Source organism: Lepidochelys olivacea (genome assembly GCF_965140295.1).
Source record: "Lepidochelys olivacea isolate rLepOli2 genome assembly, chromosome: 9".
NCBI classification, from domain to species: domain Eukaryota; kingdom Metazoa; phylum Chordata; order Testudines; family Cheloniidae; genus Lepidochelys; species Lepidochelys olivacea.
In genome coordinates this window covers 77,108,570-77,118,803 of record NC_140419.1, presented here as the reverse complement: position 1 = coordinate 77,118,803, position 10,234 = coordinate 77,108,570, and positions in this window count along the sequence as shown.

The window sequence follows — 10,234 nt, the reverse complement described above, 5'->3', positions numbered from 1 at the left end:
CTTGAGCCTGCACGCTGCGTTTAGGCTGGTATAATAAAGAATCTTCCACGCCTTCTTTTGCTGGATCACCCAAGGGTCTTTATTTACAGTGTTCGTGCAGTTCCCAGATCCTCCAACAGCTAGTGCCCCACAGACCTGCCCCGGGGTCTCCTGGCTTTTGAGGCTTCCTTCTTTGGTAAGGAGACAGCGAATTTTAGTTACAAGCTGAGGATGCATCAATTAGAAGTAACGGAGGAGGAGAAGGACCTTGGAGTACTGGTTGATCATAGGATGACTATGAGCCGCCAATGGGATATGGCCGTGAAAAAAAGCTAATGCGGTCTTGGGATGCATCAGGCGAGGTATTTCCAGTAGAGATAAGGAGGTTTTAGTACCGTTATATAAGGCACTGGTGAGACCTCACCTGGAATACTGTATGCAGTTCTGGTCTCCCATGTTTAAGAAGGATGAATTCAAACTGGAACAGGTACAGAGAAGGGCTACTAGGATGATCCGAGGAATGGAAAACCTGTCTTATGAAAGGAGACTCAAGGAGCTTGGCTTGTTTAGCCTAACTAAAAGAAGGTTGAGGGGAGATATAATTGCTCTCTATAAATATATCAGAGGGATAAATTCCAGAGAGGGAGAGGAATTATTTAAGCTCAGTACCAATGTGGACACAAGAACAAATGGATATAAACTGGTCATTGGGAAGTTTAGACTTGAAATTAGACAAAGGTTTCTAACCATCAGAGGAGTGAAGTTTTGGAATAGCCTTCCAAGGGAAGCAGTGGGGGCAAAAGACCTATCTGGCTTTAAGATTAGACTCAATAAGTTTATGGAGGAGATGGTATGATGGGATAACATGATTTTGGCAATTAATTGATCTTTAAATATTCATGGTAAATAGGCCTAGTGGCCGGTGATGGGATGTTGGATGGGGTGGGATCTGAGTTACTACAGAAAATTCTTTCCTGGGTATCTGGCGGGTGAATCTTGCCCATCTGCTCAGGGTTTAGCTGATGGCCGTATTTGGGGTCGGGAAGGAATTTTTCTCCAGGGCAGATTGGAAGAGGCCCTGGAGGTTTTTCACCTTCCTCTGTAGCATGGGGCACGGGTCACTTGCTGGAGGATTCTCTGCTCCTTGAAGTCTTTAAACCACGATTTGAGGACTTCAATAGCTCAGACATAGGTGAGAGGTTTTTCGCAGGAGTGGGTGGGTGAGATTCTGTGGCCTGCGTTGTGCAGGAGGTCAGACTAGATGATCATAATGGTCCCGCCTGACCTTAATATCTATGATACCACCCTCCTGTCTCCTCCCAGGCCAGCCATCCCACTGAGGTTTGCCCAGGGCTTTTATAGACCGCTCATGCCTCAGCCCAGCTGTCACTACTTAGCTCAGCATGTTCCTCTGAGCTAGCCCTCCTTAGGGCTTGCAGCTGGGCTCCCTGCTGAATACCTGTGTCTCTACCCCTGGCCAGAGAGCAGGCTGCAGCCAGCATTTTGGCAGGGCCTTAAAGGGGTTTACCCTGTCCTGCCACACCCACTTTTAACTTTTAGGCACCCCTAGAATGCTGGTGCCCCTAGGCACGTGCCTACTGTGCCTAATTGGAAATCTGGCCCTGACTTAAATCAGTGAGAACAAGGCTGGGCTGCAAGACCATGCAAATTACATGTACACAGTTGGCCCAATCCCGCAAGTTGCTGATCACCTTCAACTCCCCTTATTTTTATTGTAGGAAATGTTTAGCACATTGACACTGACTCTGCACTGCTTGGTAAGCCAAATAAAAAGTTATTTACTTCTTAAGCCCTGCAGCTATAAAAGTCTTTTACTATAGAGACATTAAATAAACATCCTGAAATAAGTGTTGTGAAATCCTGTGAGTCCCTTCTGGACTTTCTTGCATAAGCACTTGAGGAATTTGGCCCAGCATTAATAAGACCGGATATAGTAAAGTCTTACATTACAGTGTTTCACAATATCACAAGTGCCAAAAGAAGGAAATGTTTTCAGGGACTGAGGCAAACCAACTGAGGGCTTATGTCATGTTAAAGTACTAGAAGCTAGATTAGTCTTTAGATAATTCTATAGTATGGGGGTGTGTATGTGCGTACATCATGCACACACAGAAGATACTAAGGCTAATATTTTCAAAAGCAACTAGTGATTTGGGTGTCTCAATTTTTGGATACTTAACTTGAGACCATTTAAAGTGGCGCGTGTTGAGGACTTTCTGAAAATGAGGCAATTTTAAGGTATTCAGTTTTGGGTACTCAATGTGAGACACACATTAAAATGACCCAATTTTTGGAAAATCAGGGCACCTGCCCTTTGGCAATCACATGACTTTAAAAGGTCTCAAGTTGAACATCCAAAAATGGAGACATCCAAAGTCACTAGTCACTTTTGAAAATCTTGGCCTAAACAATTGCTCTGTCTTCTGACTTGTCTGAGGGACGCAAAATTGATGCTAAATCAAATGTGTTCAAAAATGTTCTATTTAAAATCTAGGACTGATAAATATGATGGGTCCAAATTAGTTCTCTGTTTTGCCCAGGAAACATAGTAAGGCTGCATAATTGTAACTGAGAGCAGAAATTGGCCCAATATCTTGATGCATTTGTAGGAGGAAACGCAGAGGTTCAGCAGATGTTGAAAAGGAGTGCAAAGAAGACAAAGCTTGGTTTTATTTGAAACAAAGATTTGTGCTATTTTCCTAAAAACAGAAAGATTAATTGTTTTATTTTTGTAAACAGAAATCTAGTTTGTGGTCAGCCTGCTGCCCCAGAGGTCCCTATACAATCTCTGGCCTGCAGCAGGTGTCTGTTTCAGACCATCTCTGAAAACCAGCACAAACATGAACTAGCAATCATTATGATAAGTTAAACTAAGCAGATTCTCCACCTGAATAGAAGGTGATCCTGAAAACGCTTACTCACATGTTTAATCCCACTGATTACACATATGGAAGCCATTCATGTATGTAAAAGTTTGCTCCTCAGGCTCATAGTTTGTTCCTCTGCTTTGTTAAAGGAAGAAATGTACCAACATTTCTCTTTTAGGAACTGACACATTACTTGCCATTTTTAAGTCCCTTAACACAAAAAGAACTGGCTGCCCTGATTACTGCATATGTTTGATTGTTTATTTTTATCCTTTGTATTTTTGTTCCGCTTATAGACTTGCATTCCACTTTGTGTAAGGATGCAAAAAGAAACAAACCAACCCTGCAATGGTAAGGCTGAGCAGTTAAGCATGTATGTTACTTTTGTGGGCCAAAGCTGCTCACCCTTAATGTTGCATTAACAGAGATGTTTTTGCAGGTCACCATTTTTAGTGAAATGGAAACTCCCTTTAACATCAATGGGAACAGAATCAATTCCTAAGACTGCACACTGAGAGTTACAATTTATTTTAGAGAAATTTAATTTCAAGAAAGTAGGTCTTGTTCTGGGGAGCTATGCACAGCAGGGTAGGGGTGAAAGGGATCCATACTGCTCACTCCCACTTAGCTACAGGCTATAGGACACCTGTGAACCTGCTACCACAGTCCTTGGGGTAATTTAATAGTGACTAGAGAGTACCCAATGAAACTAGGATGCAAAAATTTCTCTCTCGAATTGGTAGGGAGATTTTGCATTTTTTCTTGCCATATCACACACTTCCAATCCACAGATGGACTAAGCTGTAACTGGACCCAGAACAACAGCCGTGAGATGAGGAAAGAGTAAGACTCAGAGCTCAGTCTGGTTGGAAGCATCTTATCCATTGTGCATTGTTATAATGTAATATTGAGTTATTTCTTCTTCAGTGCATAGAATAAGCCCATCAAACATTCTCTGAGCACAATCCTGTAATTTAATAACAAAGCACACTGCACAGCCCTAAATAGACTTTCTCCGTCTGATTTATGTTGCCTCAAGTAAGCCTGAGGTCTAGAGTAAAAGTATTCACAAATGCAGGGTGACTTCCCTATGCATAGCTCTTTTCATGCAAGGATCTCAAAGCACCGTGTCATAAAAATAAAAGGAAGGGCAACCACCTTTCTGTATACAGTGCTATAAAATCCCTCCTGGCCAGAGGCAAAACCCTTTAACCTGTAAAGGGTTAAGAAGCTAAGATAACCTCGCTGGCACCTGACCAAAATGACCAATGAGGAGACAAGATACTTTCAAATTGGGGAGGGGAAACAAAGGGTTTGTCTGTCTGTGTGATGCTTTTGCCGGGAACAGATCAGGAATGCAGTCTCAAAACTTCTGTTACTTAGTAAGTAATCTAGCTAGAAATGCGTTAGATTTCCTTTTGTTTAATGACTGGTAAAATAAACTGTGCTGGATGGAATGTGTATTCCCGTTTTTGAGTCTTTTTGTAACTTAAGGTTTTGCCTAGAGGGATTCTCTATGTTTTGAATCTGATTACCCTGTAAGGTATTTACCATCCTGATTTTACAGAGGTGATTCTTTTACCTTTTCTTTAATTAAAATTCTTCTTTTAAGAACCTGATTGATTTTTCATTGTTCTTAAGATCCAAGGGTTTGGGTCTGTGTTCACCTGTACAAATTGGTGAGGATTTTTATAAAGCCTTCCCCAGAAAAGGGGGTGTAGGGCTTGGGGGAAGACGTCTCCAAGTGGGCTCTTTCCCTGTTCTTTGTTTAACACGCTTGGTGGTGGCAGCACATGGTTCAAGGACAAAGCAAAGTTTGTACCTTGGGGAAGTTTTTAACCTAAGCTGGTAAGAATAAGCTTAGGGGGTCTTTCATGCAGGTCCCCACATCTGTACCCTAGAGTTCAAAGTGGGGAAGGAACCTTGACACACCGTTACAAGCAAAGCCTTACAACACACCTGTGAGTAGAGAAGTATCATTATTCTCCCCTGTCTAGTCAGTCAAGGTGTTAACGGGACACTACATCTTGAATGGTCCCTTGAAGGTCAAGGTGTTAACTACTTATGCTAAACAATTCGTTCCACCTTGTATTTAGCTGTGACACTCAAGCTTCTTGGACCTGAAGAAGAGCTCTGTGAAAGCTTGTCTCTCTCACCAGCAGAAGTTGGTCCAATAATAGGTCTTACTTCACCCACCTTGTCTCTCTAAGCTACTAACCGCTTCTTCAAATACGTCCTCAAGACCCACTTCTCCCACGATGCAGTGTTGCCAACTCTTGTGATTGTATTATGACTCTGGTGATATTTTGTTTTTCGTAGAGTCCTAGCTCCTGGAGGAAACAGATCACACTAGAATCTCAGCTTTAATTAAAAAAAAAAGAGAATAAGTTTCTATCCCTCATGGTTGCAGAGAAAAGCCTGAAAATGTGATCCAAGAGTACCCTAAAAGCTCTGAAATCCGAAGGCAAACAAAAAGAACAAAAAATCTACTATATTTTACAAAAAAATCCACATTTTTTTTGTCCAATTTCATGATTTTGGGGTGGGTGGAGCCTGACTCATGAGATTTGACAATACTGAGGCTGACAATATTGATAATCCATGAAAAGTTGCTAGCTGAAAAAGGCCAGGGAGGTAGTCAGTCGGTATTACTGAGAACATTGTTTTAAGATATAAACAGACAAGAAATATCAAACAAAAGTGATATAGTGTGTTAAAGATTACTGCCAGTGTCTAATTTCCTCATTTACCCTTTCTCTGTGTTAACTCAAATAATAATATTACTATTAGTTGTAGCTGTGTTGGTCCCAGGATATTAGAGAGACAAGGTAGGTGAGGTAATATCTTTTATCTTCTGTCGGTGAGAGGGGCTTTCCTGAAGAACAACTCTGTGCAGCTCAACAGCTTGTCTCTCTCACCAACAGAAGTTGGGCCAATAAGAGATATGACCTCATCCTCCTTGTTTCTCTAATATCCTGTGACTGACACAGCTACAACTACACTGCATACAATATTACTACTTATCATACTGATGAATACAAAGGTCAAGACTCAAGTAAAAGGCCAAAATAAGAAAGAGAATATGACTTCTGATGTTCCCTGAGCATCTGTAACAGCACAAAGACCACCCCGTTGAAAGCAACTATTTCTGGCTTGTGTGTGCACGCTTTTGGGTTCATCGCTCAAGAGCTGATGGACCCTTTAGAGCAGTAATGGGATTTGTGGTAAGGTGCATGCCTCAGGAACATCAAAGAAACCATACACAACCTGAGAATGTCTCCTTTCTCTTGGGAGGCCACACATTGGACCATTGAATTACTACCTGCTAAAGAGACTGCATGAGGAGGACTTGTGGCTACAAGTAAGTCTGGGCAGTAGGCGACCTGGGTTCAATTTGCAGCCCAGTAGAAGACATCTTGTATGACCTTGGCAAAATCTCTTAGGCCAAAACAATCAAATTTCATCACCTCAAGCTAGATGCCAAAGGGCCTGATTTCAAAGTTGATGAATACCCTCAGCTCCCATTGACTTTCATTGGAGGAGTTGACTCAATACCTCTGAAAATCAGGCCACTGGATTTTGGTTTTCTAAGTATAAACATTCAGGTCTAATTTTCACAGGTGCTGAGTTATAGAGCTGTCCAGTAATGGGGAGCTCACTTACTTCACCTCACATGTTACTGAAGAGCAGCTCAACTTCAGCCACTCAGCTGGGGTATTTTTTCTTCCTTTTCCCAGCAGGGTATATTATAACCAGGATAGTTGGGCCTCACCATGGCCATGGAACAACCTTCAGTGGCTTTTTCTGGTTGACACAGCTCAGAGGACCTTGGTATTTAGGCTGCATCAAGCCCTGAGCATACAGGTGGCTCAATTTATAATGATGATGTTTATTTTACATTTACATAGCTCTTTTCATCCATCACACAGCCCCACTTTTCCTATCAGACTCTATGATTTCTCTTTTTCCGTGAAATGCACCCACCTCTGGGGGGATGTGGAAGCTGTTTAAAAACAGCAGCAGCTGACAAGAGTTTAGTGAAAAATACTGTATGCACCTGCAATGACAGGGGCTTTTAGGTAGGCAGAATGTAATTATCCACACTGGAATTTGTGTAGGAGACCAGGGCTAGCACCCCTCTACTTGTAAGAAGTGCCATGGGATCTTGAAACGTCACAAGCAATCGGCACTTCAGTTTTATATCTCACCTTCAGCAGTGCAATCTTCCGAACACGCCTTACTCATCATTCAAGGCAACAACTCCAGGTAGTAAATCATCACCAGCACTACTTGCAGTGCTGCTCCACCTAGTGTCACGCAGAGGCATTAGTCTACTGTTAACAAGAAAGAGACAAGCCACTTCGCGCATCTCCAACATTACACTGTGTGTAAAAATGGGGAATAGTCCCGCTATTGAGGGGAACTTTCCTGGCTTCTGCACTACCCCGGTGAAGTGGGCTAGCGAAAGGATCTGAGTCCTCGCTCCCACTTCCTTTACCCAGTGGCCTCCCTGCCCTTGAGGACTCCCCTTCCACTCTCCTGTCTGGCAGAGTCCTCGTAACCCCAGCAAGGCTGGGCCCAGGATTCCTGGGGGGCTCGACCCCCAACCCTGCTGTGGTCACCTAGGACAGGGGCTAGGGTGTCCCCACTCCGGGGTACTCTCTCTGCACTGGGCACTTCTCTGACCCACTGACCATTACATACAAGTTAAAGCAAATGCAAGTTATTTAATCAACAATTAATTTTAAAAAGAATAAGGAAAAATGGGAAAGGTTGAAGGAAACACATCAACCAACTCTGTGGCAAGGAACATCACAAACAGTGTCTCTGGAATGTCAGGGCAGTTCACAGTCTGTTCCTTGTAAGTCTCACGCCTTCTTCTCAGGCTCTGGCTGTGCTGCAGGGATGCTGTGGGTTGGATACTTGCTCTGGTGGTGGCCTCATACTCTCAGGCTCTAAGTGGTAGGACCCTTCTTCCCAGTGTCGCCCCCGCCCTGTCGGGGTTACGATCCAAGCCTGGCCTGCAGAGCCTCTTGGCTGAGGCATCTCCCTGTGCTGGGCCCGCTGCCCAGCCCCTCGCTCTCCCCAGCTGCTCACCACACCCAGCTCCGGACTGCTCCAGCCACAGCTCCACCACTCTGTCTCTGCACTGCTGCTGCTTCTGCTGCTCTGCCTCCAGCTCCCTGGGCTGCTTCTTTGGCCCCTCTGCCTCTGGTTGCTACAGCTCTGCTCCCAGGACAGGTCTGCTCTGCAGGCTGCTTCTGTGTCTCTTCTCCTAGCACTGACCGGCTTCCTGGGCTGCTTTTCTGGCCCCTCTGGCTCTGGTTGCTGCAGCTCTGCTCCAAGGACAGAGTCTGCTCTCTCTGGATCTGGCCCAGCTCTGCTCCCCAGCTCCGCATGGGCCCCTGCTTTCTCCTTAGCTCGGCCCCACTCTGTCTGACCCAGGCAATTCCAGCTCACACGGAGGACGGGACCTCCCTGGCCTCCTGACTCCCTAATTAGCCTGCCCACCCTGTCATTCAGGCTGACCTGGAGCATTGGCCTCTCTCCATTGGTCCTGGGGGCTGTTAGTCTCAGGTTCCTGATTTCTCATCGACCCTTCCCCTTTTTTAGTAGTGGGAGCTAGCAACTAAAACACCCCCACTGAATGTTAGTAAGGGGGCAACAGTCTCCTTACATGTGTGTAACCCTTCTGCCAGGCCGAGTTGATAGCAGCAAGGGCCGGGTTCAGTACACAGGGGTTCCCTCTCATCAAAGCAAATGCAAAACTGGCTCAAGCCCCCACTCAGTGACCTGGGAAAATCTTACACACACCCCTGGGCGCCTCAAAGAGGCAATACTTCCCCTCTTGCAAGCAGAGTGTCTCGGTGTAGCAGAGAATCTTTAATAACATGAGGTAAACGACATCAGCATTAAATTGGGAGAACACCACAACTAGGGTTCATCAACCAAACCATGAGCAAAGACCCACCCCAGCAAATTGGGCCATGTCCTTTCCCTCGGGTTTTTGAGTCCAACAACCCACACGTCTCTTCAGTTCAGCAACCCAAAAATCACCCAAAGTCCAAAAAGTCCAACAACCCAAAAGTCCAGCCCCAGAGTTCAAGAGTTCATCTGCAGAGTGTTACTCCCCAGTCTGGGTGAAAATGTGTTTGTGTGGGGAAAGAGCTACATGATCTGAAGCTGAGTTCCCCACAGCTCCATAGGGCTTCACTCCAATCCACTCCACAAACCACTCCACTCCGCAAGCAGCTCCTGCCGTCCCGTGAACTGCTCTACCGGCCGGTCCACAAGCTGCTCCAGCTGTCCTGCAAACTGCTCCGCTCTGCAATAGATCTTCAGGTTCCCCACTACTTAACACAGAGCTCAGTGATTACAGCTCTTAGTAATTTTAGCCCTTCAGTGATTTCAGCTTGTAGTAGTAGGAGCCTCAGTGCTGGTACACCATAAAGCCAAAGTGAATTCAGCTCAGCACCTGCAGCTAGACTCCTAATAGACCCAAAATTAGCTCTAATATTCATTCCACAGCAGAGCAAGACAGCAGTGCAACTGATGTTTCAGGGCCTCACAAAAGGGGCCCACACCACCAGATACTAATACCTATCTGCAACCTCTCCCCATTCACAGAGTTTTGGAACCCATGTCCCTTGCCTAGCGAGTGCTACTTTGTTGATGGCAAGTCCCTCCATCATAACAAAAGGCCAAGTACAGTTCCACGGTCCTTGATTCCCATAATCAGGATAATAACAATTTATTCTTCTTGCCCAAATAACAGAGACACTGGAGAGCCTACAGCAACCAAAGTGACCACTTGGGCAGCTATGGGCTCATTCTAGGTGGGGAGGGTGTGCCTATGCAAATGAGATCAGCCCCTGAAATTCTTTTCCACAACTTGCATCACCTCACCACCAGATGTCAGGGTGGAGCTCATCCTGACTCTGCTTACATGTGCAATAGTAGCACACTGGGGCATGGGTTCCAGACTCACCCAAAGAGAACAGTGACAGTTGCTGAATCCCCCACCCACACCCGACTCTCCCTTTTAACCTTACTTAGAGGCTACAGATTCTTTTCTCCATATTAATCACAGAGGAAATACAGGAAATATTGCCAAATGGATTAGTCCAAATTTGTTTGTCCATGCTGGCATAGAGATAGACATCATTGGAAATTGAAGCAGCCAATAGCTTACGTGGCGTGTGCCACCTTTTGCTTTCTCTTATCCTGGAAGTTAGGACCTGTAGTACAGGCAGGTGATTTGAGGTAACTGACAATCCCACCATATACCAAAGTTCTCTCCCAATCCAACATTCCAAAGGAGAGAGGGTGGGTGTATGAACAGGAAAGCAGGGACAGAGAAGCTGGAG